Raw genomic sequence first — 14105 nt, 5'->3', positions numbered from 1 at the left:
ATCTCCCGGACGTCATCCTTGAGGAGATCATCTCGCTTCTCCCCACCAAGGATTGCTGCCGCACACAAGTCCTCTCAACTCGGTGGCGCCCTCTATGGCGCACCGCGCCCCTCAATCTCGACTGTCGTCAGATATCTGTCCTTCCTGAATTTGATCTCATCAGAGCCATCGTCTCTTCTCACCAGCAGGGCCCCGTTCAATGCCTCTGCATCCCGACAAGCTACCTGCTGTCCATACCGGGCAAGGCGGACGCTTGGCTGACATCCCCTGAATTCAGAAAACTCCAGCAGTTTGAGATCTACCATTACCACGAAAGTTTCATACCATGAAGATACCAAGAATTCGTGCCCACACCACCGTTGTCCATCTCACGGTTTTCCTCCTCTCTCCACACCGCCACCTTCGCCCGGTGCCATCTACCAGACGATCTGGTACAAATGCTTCGACTCCCACTACTAAAAAAACTTTCGCTTGTGGTGGTTTATCTGTCGGAGGCCTCACTACACAGCATCATCCACTCTAGTTGCCCTGCCCTGGGGCGCTTGCTGATTGTTTTGGGAATAGAAATCGGTATCAGTTGTCTCCAAATAAAGTCGCCTCACCTTAAAAGCATTGGAATTTGTTTTGAAGGACAGCAGCTCATCACCGAAGATGCCCCTTCACGTGAAAGGTTGCTCCTTCATAATTGTTATACACCTTCAGAAATAACTGTCGTCTCTGCGCCCAAACTGGAGACCTTGGGTGTAATTCATGACCCGTTTAATAATCACAAGGAGTTGGTGTTTGGCTCCTCACCTGTTCAGGTACCATATATTATCATCTACACATTTGTAATCGTATGCTGCATTTTTCATTTATGCGCATAAGTTTTATATCATCTTGGAGTACACTTTGGGTACTAATATTATGTTATATGCTCAATGAAGAGTTCGTCCATTGATAGCCTATGAATGCTGCTGGATTCTGTCAAGATCATATATATCAGAATGTATAGTTTTGATCTGGACATAATTATTGGCTTGCTGCGATGCTTTCGATCTCTAGAGAATTTATACATAGAGGTGATGATTTCATGCACATTGAAAGCCCGTATATATTGTACTAGAATTAACTGTTCAGCTGTCGTTCTTTCGACATACTCTTTTTTTAGACCTTAACTATTTTCAATCTTCATGTCTACTTAGGCAGAACCACATGGACAAAAACATATAACCAATCGTTGGCGTAATAAGCACAAGGATTTTCTCAGTTCTCATGACATTCGTTTGAGGACAATAACGATGGGACGATATGCATCCAACCAGGCAAACAGAAGCTTTTTCACATTCTTCCTGTTGAATGCGTGGTTACTATTGTCCATGAGGCTTAATTTTTACAGCAAGAGATTTCTCACGGACGAACATGTTGAACAGCAAAAAAAGAAGTTTCAGGTGGACAAATAGGCTTCTAAACGTGCTCGGCTTCTATTTACAACAAGTTGTAGACATCCTAAAATAATTTTTTTTGCACAGGATGTTGATTTTATGGATCAGACCGATCCATTTGTTTGTGACTGCAAAAAAGAGTGGTTGGGTTAGATGTTACTGTCATGTTCAATCTGGATTTTGTCTAAAAATTTGATGAACAATTAATCCTTGGGCTTTTTGTACAATTTGTATGCTTGACTTGCATGTTGTTGCCCTCGTACTCCCCTCGACCTGCCACTACACTGCCGCATCTTTCATGGCTGCTGTTCATTCCCGTCCGAGGACTTGCCGTCGTTCTCCTCCTTGGTTAGCTCGCTGTGCTCGCCGCCGTCTGGTGTTGTCAACATGGTCAACAACCACGAGGAATCAGGAGATGACTGTACGTGGAGAGGCTGACAGTAGGGACCCACCAGGGTCATTGCATTTCCCATGCAGGTGCCTCGTTATTACAAGCCAAAACAATACTTCCTCCTAATTGTTTGACAACTACGTTCCATGCCATTGTCAGTGTAGTCAATAAACGAGAAAAGTACACAACGAGCGGATAACACCAGGGACCCAGCAGCTCGCCCAGTTGTTTTTCAGTTTCAGAGACGGAGCTCAACTGTGTGGTGTGCGGGGGTTGTGGCCCGTCTAGCCCACGCTTATGCTTTTATTAAGCACATGACGAGCCCAGTTGATATTTTTTTTCTTTCTGAAATTGGCTAGCCCAGTTCTATTTTTTGGAGAATACCAAAACCGAGGCCTACTTGCTTTTCTCAGCCCTGCTGGGCTGCAAATCTTTCAAGACGAGGAGGGATAAGGAATGGGCTTCCCTAGAAAACGGGCTATAAGTTGTAAGAAATGGGCCGTAAATTTTTAAACCAAAGCCAACAGGTAATTGCATTAAAATATCATTTTTTCAGTATTTCTCTACTCTCTACTCTTATAAAAACCAAAGCCAACTGGCAATTACATTAAAATATCATCTTTTCACCCACAAGATAAACTACTCATACAAATGCATCTTCATGTTCTGTGCAACGAACGGGCATCTTGCTAGTTAAGATTCTAAATTTCATTCATTTTTTTTGGGGAGAATTGTTTTTTGAATTTTATTTTGATGTAATTTTTTGAAAACTATTTTTAACGTGACTCGAAATTTCGTGATTAAAAGAGTTCGGACCCCACCAAAATATGCAAAATTTCGTTGAATTTTTTAGCAGTCCCAGAATATATGGTTTGTAATGCTAATAAAAAGAATATGAGCTTCAAATATCCTTAAGAATTAGCAAATGGGCTGTAAATTGTTGAAAATAATGGCTAATGGGTTGTATGCTGTTTTCCACAGATTTGGAGGCTGACTTCTGGGCCTACTAGGTTGACGATGACGCTGCCCTAAAATTTTTTTTGACGCGTACGCAAGGCTTTGTCAACTTAGTCAACGCACAACTGTGACTGTTGGATGTCCATCCAACGGCTGCCGTGCTTCTTCAATCTCTGATCTTCCTGCTCCAGCTGCCCAAACCAGTGCCGACGGGACTGCCTTCTCCCTCCTCCCATGGCTGGCTGTGCTGCCGTCAGGCCATCCCTCTAACCACCCACACATCCTATTATTTTCCGGCGACGTCAGCCTCACCCCGCAGCCGACCAGTCAGCACTCGTTCTCCCCTCAGCGTGGGCATCCGCTGTGGTGGCTTCACCGGCTCCGGGTGGTTCTCTTCCTGGGCCCCGCCCTCATCCACCGCGTTTGTGCTCTCAGCGCGGTGAGGTCAACATGGTCAACAAACAACAGCCATCAGAAGAGGCTGACAGTAGGGGCCCACACAGGAAAATGCCTCCTTATTACGCGCAAAATAATGATTCCTCCACCTGATAGCTGGGACCCACCAGAAGGGTCTCTGTATTTCACGAAAAAATGTTCCCCCCGCTGTCAGCTCGGACCCACCGGAAATGCCTCCTTATTACGCACAAAAAATGAATACTCCCCCTGCTAGCTGGGACTCACCTTGGTGGGAGGCTGACTTGTGAGCCTACTAAGTTTACGGGGACAGAGGGCTTTCTCAACTTAGTCAATATGAACGACTCTAACTCCAGTGACCGTACGATGTCCATCCAACGGCCGTAGTGCTTCTTGAACCTCTGGTCTTCGTGCTCCAACCGCCCAAAGCAGCGCCGGTCGTGCCGCGTGCTCCTGCCTCCCGTGGCCGGCTGTGATGCCGCGGAGGCCTCACCGCCCCCTACTACTCCCACCGCTGGCCAGGCCATCCCTCTACTCACCCACACCCCCTGTTATTCTGCGGCGACGACAGCCTCACCCTCGTACTCCTCTTTGCATGGGCATCCACTGCTGCGTCTTCCCCGGCTCCGCGTCGTCCCCTTCCTAGGCCTCGCCGTCGTCCACCGCCGTGGTGCTCTCGGCACGGCGTGGTCAATGTGGTCAACGACTGACTTCCATCGGAAGAGTACTATGCATGGAGAGGCTGACAGCTGGGTCCACGGCGGCCGCAAGGAAGTGCCTCCTTATTACGCGCCAAATAATTATTCCTCCACCTGATAGCGGGGATCCATCGGACGGGCCATCGTATTTCGCGAAAAAACGTTTCCCCCTGAGTGCTGGGACCCACCAGCTACATCATCGCACGCAAGGAAGTGCGTCCAGGCAAAAAAAATGATTCGCCCCCCTGACTGCTGGGACCCACCAGCTACATCTTCGCACGCAAGGAAGTGCGTTCGGGCAAAAAAACAATTCACCCCCCTGACTGCTAGGACCCACCAGCTACATCTTCGCAGGCAAGGAAGTGCCTGACAGTCGGGACCCACCTGGTCGAAGTGTATGTAGCATTGTCATTCTGGTCGCGAACGTGTACGTACATACTGGTCGTAGTAGAGGCGCGCACGTACACGTATGTACAGTGGCGAGGGTGCAAGAAATAAAATACAGCCATGTACGTACATACGGGCAGGGTCTCGAACGCCTACTCGCGCATACGTACATGGCTGGGTCGGAACGGAGAAACAGCGTCGTCATCGTGTTCATGGGGAGGCAACAGAATGCGTCGTGTTCATCGGGAGGCAACGGAACGCGTGGGAGCCAACCGGCTAGGTCGGAACGGAATGCGTGGTTGTGTTCATCGGGAGGGCTTGGACGGAACAGGCGATGGAAACTAGGCCTGGCGTACCGCACAACGGAGGAAACAGCCTTGTGTTCGACCGGCCATGTTCGAAACAGGATCCTGTTCATCGGGAGGGGTCTGGCGTACCGCAAAACGGAGGAAATGGACCTCCTACGGTCTAAACGGGGTCTTGTTGATCGGGAGGGGCCTGGCGTACCGCAAAATGGAGGAAACGGACCTCCTACGGTCGAAACGGGGGTCCTGTTGATCGGGAGGGGTGTGCCGTATCGCAAAACGGACGAAACGGACTTGTGTTTGAGCACTACGGTCGAAACGAGGGGGGATGGGTGTGGCGTACCGCAAAACGGGACTCCACGGGATACTGTTCATCTCCACCGTCGACCTCCTCCAGCCTCCACTGGCTCCTATTTATCCAGCCTCCACCACGCGCTACTCCACCGGCTACTGTTCAACCACCCCTCCACGGGCACCCCTCCACCGTCTACTGTTCATCCAGCCCTCCACACCACGGGGTCCTGTTCAACCACCCCTCCACGGTCACCCCTACACCATCTACTGTTCATCCAGCCCTCCACACCACGGGTTCCTATTCATCCAGAGGCAACGCCACCGCTCACTGTTCGTCCAACACCCCCCCTCCCTTAAAGCTCACTGTTCATCCCAGAGGCAGCATCGACCGGCTTCAGTTAGCAGCAGTAGCGAAGGAATCACTCCATCGGGTTCAATTAATAGCCATCGATCGATCGCGCGGGTTCAGTAACGCGTAGCCTGCAGTGCAATCGCTCGGATTCAGTTAGAGCCCAACGCCTCCCTTGGCTTCAGTTACAGCCAACGCCTCGCACACACGCGCGTACATACGAGAGAAACATGCATCGCTCCGCCCCCGACCTCCCACCGTAACCGGCAACTCCCCGAAATTTTCCTCCCCTTGCTTCTACCATGGTTTTTTCCGTCATGGACGGCCCAAAGAATGTCATATAGCTGCGTCTCCGGCCCGCCCAGGACAAAAAGCCCATTTCTGTCATGATTTTTTGTCATAGAAGTAGGAGCCCACCACATCTATGATGATACCGGGTTTTGTCACAATTATCGTCATAGAAGTGTCATATGTATGACAGAAAAAATTTCGTTCGGCCCAAAATGTCACGGATGTGTCTTTTTTTTGTAGTTCTAGATTGTAATTCTTCCAATCCGGTTAAAATGCATGTGCTAGGCTGCTTAGCTTATACATTATACCTGTTAATCTCTTGACCCAGAACTCACGCTGGCCATGGCAGACACAAGAGAACAATGTTGAATGACTTGTTTGCTTTTGCGAATGAGGAGTTGAGGAGGAATGTGTAGTCATCTTGGCATAGTAGTATTTATAACCGAGTACTAATGCACTCCTAAGTGGGAAACGGTTTAGGTTGTGATCCGTGTGAACAGGTTTGCAATTAAATGTATCGGTGTGATCAGTGTGAATAGGAGTAGTAATTTGGAATGTGATGAGACGCAAGCTCAAAATTTATTGACGGTTCTAGTTTCGAACTACAGCACTATTCCCGGATGGCGTAACGTGGGCACGTGTTCTCGGCCGTGGTGTAGTTGTTTTGTAAAATGCCATGGTACTTCTTTTTCTACTACTGTGTACGTGCAATAACTGGCACCGCCAGATACATATCTTACGGTTATTGGGCCATTCGATAGGAATAGCCTCGTGGCAAGCTATAGACAAGTCTTTTTTCACACGCATTACATCAACACATATCATCTCTCTCCCTCTTTCCCACGAACACATCTAGTCTCTCGGGATTTCTCGCACGCACCATCTCCAGCTCCCAAGGTCGATGCCACCCACATACACTTGTACTATGAGTTTAGTATGTTATACATGAAGAAAAGAGGTGCACACACGCACTCTTCCTCTCTCACACATGCATTTGTAGCTACGAATTTTAGTGTTCTCAACCATCCGATTGGCTCTATCATAGGTTCCCGTTGCTCCTTGGCCTTGAGATTGAGAAGTTTAAACACGGAGGCTAAGCTGGAGGCGTGAGGTTTTGGTTAATGTGCAAGCCACACACGGCACAACATGACACGAAGCTTCATCTGACTGGTGCGTAGTCGGGTGAGTACTACTAGTAGTACTACTACTTCGATGTGTGGCGCCAACTCGCACAAGGATGCAACACTTCCTGAACAAACAAGCATATAAGCTGCTTATACTTCTTACCCAAAGGATCTTTATATCCAACAGACATAAAATATCCGTTCGACTCTTGGAAATTACTTTAACTGTTGATCTGGTGTCGAAGTAATTGCTACGTCGCCACCAAAACCCACCTTCTCTTAAGCTAAAGTAGACCGAGCTAACCCCTATATTAGCATATTACTAAGATAAGAAGAAGGCATTGTAGAATCATTTAGGAGGTGAGCTTGTCAATCTGAATGTGGAGGGACACCATACTCAAAAACACAGCCCCGGCCAGTAGCTTGGGCGGAACTGTGAAGAAGGTCAGCTCCTGCACGTCGACGTCACCGGGATCCTTGTTACTTGTCACCTCGATTTCCACCTTGACGGCGTCGGTCCTACCTTTGGGCTCCCCCGGTGGGCCGTTCACCCATATCTTGGCCGCGTAGTATGGCAGTGGGGACGCCCCCGCTCTGATGCAGATGACCGACACGGTGATAGGCGCACCGATGTCGAGCACGCCGCCGACCAAGAAAAACGCCCGGCTGTCCTCCTCTGCAAACAGCAAAAGACGTGGCTCCGACACTAGCACTTGCAGCTGGAGCACCTTCCTGTACTGGATTCTATGCACGGGCATGGAATGCATGGTGCTAATGTGGTAGGAGAGCGCCGGCGACTGGCCTTCGTAGCCGCAGACAGGCACGGGGCATTTGCAGGGCCCGAGCGGTCACACTCCCCCTCACCGAGGAGAGGACGGCCTCCATCACCGTGTTCCACACGTCGAAGCCGCCGTCGTGCTCGTACTTCTGGCACTGCCACTGGTTCCCGGGGCGCTCGCCGCGGCAGTCCGCGCAGGCCAGGTGCCCTCCCTTGCACTGCACAAATCAATCGAACAACACATCAATCAAGAAACCTGCACCTTGCTTGATCAGCCAAACAGACAAGGTGTATTCGAACCTCATACACTGGAGGCTTCAAGGGGCGGAGGCACATGGAGCAGTGGAGCAAGGTGAGGTCCATAGAGACCATAGAGAGCTCCATCGTCAGGTCTTGTTCCGTCAACATGATCTCGCCCTCCTCATGCACAACCATCTCTCACTTTAGGGCCGTGGCATTACATCACATATTCATACTAATTCAAGGTGCATTAAATCAACACATGCAAGTACAGTATCAAAAGGAAAGTAATGGCATGCATGCATGCATTGTAATTAATGCATCGGTAAAGGAAAATTATTGAAATATATCGAGTGCACTTCTTTGATGTGTCATGTCAACTCGTACAGCAAGGATAAGTTTGACTACAATGCCCTCTCCCTCGCCTATGAGTGTGGTGGCTCGCAGGACTAGGAGAAGCTTTTGCTACTTGCTCTCCCTCCCACACGCCGTGGACATGCATCGGTTCATTCGGTGTCAGATGGCCAAAAGCATACTAGTAGTACTCCTCTGGGTAGTACCATCATTGTTCGACTTCCCGAAGAGGCGAAGAGCCAAGCGCAACTCGGATGCTTGTGTGGCAGTTTCATGTGTAGGGAGGTAGTAGTGACGTAGTCTAGGATAGTGTGTACTATGCCTCTAAGCTTAAAATCGTTGGAGTCGGCTCCATGCCATCCTGAAGCATTTTTTTGATTAAGATAACCTTCTGTCCCTACTTGTCATCCTGGTGATTCTAGTTTGCATTCTCATCTGGTCAACACAGAAATATATACTTTAATTTGTGGTGGGGTAAATGTTAGTGGTTGCAGCAAATATATTGTACACTGCGGGTCTTTTAGCCAAGTTTAGAGGCAAGCATGTGGGGCTAGTGCTATGATGTGTCACATCAACTCGTACAACGAGGAGAAGCTTGATTTTACTACTACACGCCCTCTCCCCCGCCCATGCGCATGGTGGCTCACAGACGAGGATAGACTTTTGCTTACTACAACAAGCTATCCCTCCCGCGCGCGGTGGACGGACATGCAGTAGTTGATTCGATATTGTAGAAGTAGTAACATCATTGTTCATCTTCTCGAAGAGGTGAAGAGCCAAGTGCAACCCGAACGTGGCAGTTGCGAACGCTCGTGTGGCAGTCTTTGTGTAGGGGTGGGGCATGGTGAGGAGTCTTGGAGCACGCATATAGCCAGGCTCTTGCATGAGAGAAAGTTTCCATGTAAGCAGGCTATAAGCCCACTAATGTACTTGCTCTTAATAGTATAGCCCTGTAAACCGGAAAGGAGGGACTACTCCCTCCGTTATTATTTAGTCCGCGTATTAGATTTGGTAAAAGTGAAGCTTTAAAAACTTTGACCAAGTTTATAAAAAAATATTAACATAAGCAATAACAAACCAATACAATTAGATTTATTATTGAATGTACTTTCACATCATATATACTCTATTTGTTATGATCAATGTTTATATCATTTTTTATAAACTTGGTCAAACTTTATGAAAATTTGACTTCAGTCAGCTCTAATATGCAGAGTAAATAAAAACGGAGGGAGTATTTGCCTTTCTAGAGATTTCAACAAGTGACTACACCCTAAGTGAGTACATACGGAGCCAAATGAGTGAATCTACACTGTAAATAAATACGTAGTTCTCTCATTTTCCCCTCCGCCTTGGTTGCGGTGCACAATATTGAGTATACTACTGACTAGTTTATCACAAAAAAAACTAGTGACTAGTCTCTTTTTGACACGCATTTACGTTGATACGGCTTGAATGCCAACGAGGCAGAGGGTAGCGGTTCCCGAAACATTGAACGGTCAATGATGCCTCCGCATTGAGTTAGCATGTAGAGGTAGGAGTAAGTAATTGGAGAAGCAGAATGGAGCCAGCACGATGTCAATGCAACGCAGTTTGGACTCTCATAAGGGCACCCCACCACTCCAATCCATCTACTCCTAGTCTTTGTGGAACAGTGCCCACTCCAATCCAAGACCAAGACCAAGTGACCAGAAGCCACAAGCACCCATGGCGTCGATGGACGCGAGCGGCAGTCGGATGTGCCGGATCGTCCAAGACGCCGGCCTGCGGCCCCGCACCACGCAACATTTCCAGACGGTGCTGGCGACCGCCAGCATCATAGCCCTCGTCGATGCCGGCTTCGCCTCTCGCATGTGCCAGATGATGGTCGACTCCATCCGCAAGTTCACCGCCGTCAAGAAGCGCGCGGACGACCTTGCCATACTGCTCGAGCCCGCGTGCCCAGGCTCCTCTTTGCCTTCCACCATCATCGTCCTCCAAGGTGACGAACTGTTTGAAGCACCGGTGGCCCTGCAGGTGCCAGAGGTCGCGACGAAGAATGTGCACCTTGAGACCGCGCTCGCTACACAGCGCCTCGCCATGCAAGAAACCGTCGACCTGCACATCCACGTCTACAAGGAAATCGTCTACATAGGCCACTACAAGGGCAGCGAGGACAGAAAGACGTTATCCTTCGCCTAGCGGGTGGAATCTTTGGACGCCATTGTTCAAAAGTATGTCGACCTGGCCACGAAAGTCGTTACTACTTAGCCGCCGTTCGGTGGGCCGGCGCCCTGAGTCGAGGAGGTGGACGTCATCGATGGATGCATCTTTCTTCTTGCCTCCTGTAACCAGCACTGCATCGCCTTGTGGCCTTAATGTTTTATTAGTGTATGACATTTTTATTCTAGTCATAAATGACATGTGTGATCCCTTGCTCTTATTTGGCGTTAATTATATGTAGTATCACTGCCTTCGACCTGGTGTCCCACCTAGATCCTGGTTTATTAGTACCTTTTGTAGTTTGTGCTAAATTTTGACCAAAGATTTAACTGACAAAATGTTAGTGCATGTCAACAAAAATTATATCATTTGATTTGTATTTGAACATAGTTTTAAATGATATAATTCTGGTGACATGTATGAACCTTTTGTTAGTCAAATTTATTGTAAAAAATTTGGCACAAATTACGACGGGGAGCAATAAACCAGGACGGGGGTAGACTGGTCCGTCACCATCGTGTGTCTAATTTTGACTTCAGCGAACCAACCTATATGGAGGGAGTGCTGTATATATTGGCGCGACAACCAAACTTATATATTCAATACTGAGTGTTACTACAACTCAGGAGTTCAAAACGAGAAACTGGAACAAGTACAACATGCCTATGCCGTTCACGTCGCACCCCCACACGGTCGTGGTGCACAATGTAGTAAATGTCTAGTCTCTTCTTGACCCGTATTTACATTGATATGGCTTGAACGCCAAGGAGGGAGAGGGTAGCGGTTCCCAAGACGTTGAACGATCAATGAGGCATACTCAATTAGCATGCAGAGGCAATTAATTGGAGAAGCATAATAGAGACAACACGATGTGAATGCAACAGAGTTCGGACTCTCATATAAAGGCGCCCCACCACTCCAATCCATCTACTCCTAGTCTCTGTGCAACACTTCTCACTCCAATCCAGGACCAAGTGACCAGAAGCCACAAGCACCTATGGAGGCGATGGACGTGAGTGGCAGTCGTCTGTGCCAGATCATCCAAGACGCCGGCCTGCTACCCTGCACCACGCAGCGTTTCCAGATGGTGCTGGCGACCGCCGGCGTCATAGCCCTCGCCGACGCGGCTTTGCCCTTCGCATGGACGACATGATGGTATGCTCCATCTGCAAGTTCACCAGCGTCAAGAAGCGCGGGGACGATCTTGCCGTACTGCTCCAGCCCGCGTGCCCAGGATCCTCATTGCCTGCCACCCTCATCGGCCTCCATGGTGATGAACTCTTTCAAGCCCTGGTGGCCCTGCAGGTGCCGGAGGTCGAGACGAAGAATGTGCACCTCAAGGCCGCGCTCGCTGCGCAGCGGCTCGCCATGCAAGAAGCCGTCGACCTGCACATCCACGTCTACGAGGAAATCGTCTACATAGGCCAGGACAAGGCCAGCGAGGACAGAAAGACGTTGGCCTTCTTCCGGCGGCTGGAATCTTTGGACAACATTGTTCAGAAGCGCGTCGACCTGGCCACGAAAGCCACTGCTACATAGCCGCGTTCGGTGGGCCGGCGCCCTGAGTCGGGGAGGTGGACACCGTCGATGGATGCATCTTTCTTCTTGCCTCCTGTAACCAACACCGCATCGCCTCGTGGCCTTAATGTTTTATTAATGTATGGCACTTTTATTCCAGTCATAATTTTTTTTTTAAGAAAACGAGACCAACCCGGGCTAGACTAGCATGTTGGCATTTTTTATAGAAGAAAACTCCGTGAGCACCAAGTGCTCGAGCCGAGACTCGAACCCTGGTGGGCTGGCTGCAAACTCCCGCGCCTTGCTAACGGAGCGTATGCTCCATTCTTCAGTTGTAAGATTTTCACTATGAGGTGGGGCCGCAGTTGAGCAAACCGACCATCGGCAAATCCCCACCCCACCCACAACGCGTCGACTAAGTTAGAATTAGAAGAGAGAAACGAGGGAGAAGAGCTAGCTGTAGCACGGACGCTGTTGTCAGATGGGAGTCGTGTTGATAGAATAGGAGTACTGAGAACAAATACCTCTTTTTTTTATTTTTTTGAGGGAATAGTAGTCGTACGTCTAGTACCACTAGTTGGGTGCGTGTGACCTATACCTGTCATCACTTTAGGTCTCCTTTTCCAACCGCAGCTACACTTCATAGTACATATTTTTTCACGCATTTATCCTCCTATATGCACTGCTCTATTTCCACGTGCTCCCTTTCGCCGACATGTGGGACATAGAGCATCTGGGTCATAGTGCATGCACGACTCGGAGCATATGGAACCATGTCGACGTACTTTACATTTCAGACCTCACGAATTACATGCAAACCCTTCGCAGAAGAAAAAAAATAAAAAAATGAATTACTACATGCAAACCGGATTATTTCCATAGAAACCGGAGCACGTTCATTAAATTTTGGACATAACACATTTATAAAAAACGACCGGACCTAAACCAGTCTAAGGGCCTCTTTGATTCGCATACTGAAAACACAGGAATGGGGAAAGTATGATGGCGATGAACTGAGACGAGGAGGAAGAGGAGTAGTACTATACATGTTACAAACTGGACTATAACACATTGTTTTTATGGCCATATCACCACATTGTTTTCTAGGGCCTGCTGGTTCACTGGGCTGCCATGGTTTGCACTCCTCCGACGTGAGTAGTAGTACTAGTATATACACTATATATACTGCATGATTCTTTGCTCCTTCTTACGTACTGCACCGACATGTGGGAGAGCCAGCATCCGGGTCGACGTGTCATGCACCAGATTAGAGTGGGGAACGGATGGGGGGCATCACCCCGGTCGTAGCACCAGTAATTCATGACTATAGTGAGTAGTCATATCACAAGACCCCGTCCTTCTAGCAGTAACGCGCCGTTAAATTACATAGCACTACCTTTCCAGTAGTAAGTTGAATCCGCTACTCCCTCACCCTCCTCGCCTCTCTGTCAACCCACCTATGCAAAAACTAGCGCATGTACTGCCTGGGAAAAGCCCTGCCCCTAACTTTTAGCTACTCATAGTATAATTTTGTATCGATGAATTGCGCCATGGAGCAGAAAACCAAAAGAAAAATGTGGTACATGTAAACAAATACAGTTCAAGCTCCAGCTAGCGATTCGGAATGTAAACCATGCATATACGCATAGGTTACTTCAAAGTACTGGGTCCATTGATGCAATGTGGTCAAACTGTACCATCGATATCTCAAAGCCAAAATAGTTCGAGCTTGTTCGTTCTATATAAATACTAGTACTGTATATTTATTCACCCGTGGGGTTGTTCAATGAATGGAGGGCCGGGGAGCACAATGAAACAATACTACTACTATACTAGTAAGTAGGAGTTGTATAGTTAATCACGTTAAATAGAGAGTTTCTTTTCTTTAATGCCACGTACAAAAATAGAAACACTTGTTGTGGAGAGAAAAGGATAATCACTCCACTATATATATAGGCAAGGGCCTGAGCGCTTGCTTTACTAGGACAAGACAGTGGTAGCGACATTTTCTCTCTGCTCACCGCTGGTCACAGATCCAGCCGAATCCCTTCGGACAGTGTGTGTAGAGGACTAGTGCATCGTTCACGCGGTCATCAGCGGCGAGGGAGGAAACCCACAGCTGCCGGCATGTACCAATCCTCTGCCCGTGTCGTTCTCTCAGACACAGCGTCGGCTCGGGAGCTCCTCTGACCCTTCTTCCTTCCTGTCATATTGTGCACAGATCTGACATGCCGCCGCCGACATCCCAATGACCCTCAGGTCTAAGTTCTTCGAAAGTGTCCTTGCTCTACTACCCTAGCTCCCCATGTGTCTGCATGTGCATCTTTTTGATTTAGCTACACTTCAGTCGACTAAATTGACTTTTGGGTTAGTCGATTT

Source organism: Triticum dicoccoides, chromosome 4B, assembly GCF_002162155.2.
Source record: "Triticum dicoccoides isolate Atlit2015 ecotype Zavitan chromosome 4B, WEW_v2.0, whole genome shotgun sequence".
In the NCBI taxonomy this organism is placed as follows: Eukaryota; Viridiplantae; Streptophyta; class Magnoliopsida; order Poales; family Poaceae; genus Triticum; species Triticum dicoccoides.
The sequence above is the reverse complement of the archived record's forward strand: the minus strand, read 5'-3'. Positions refer to the sequence as shown.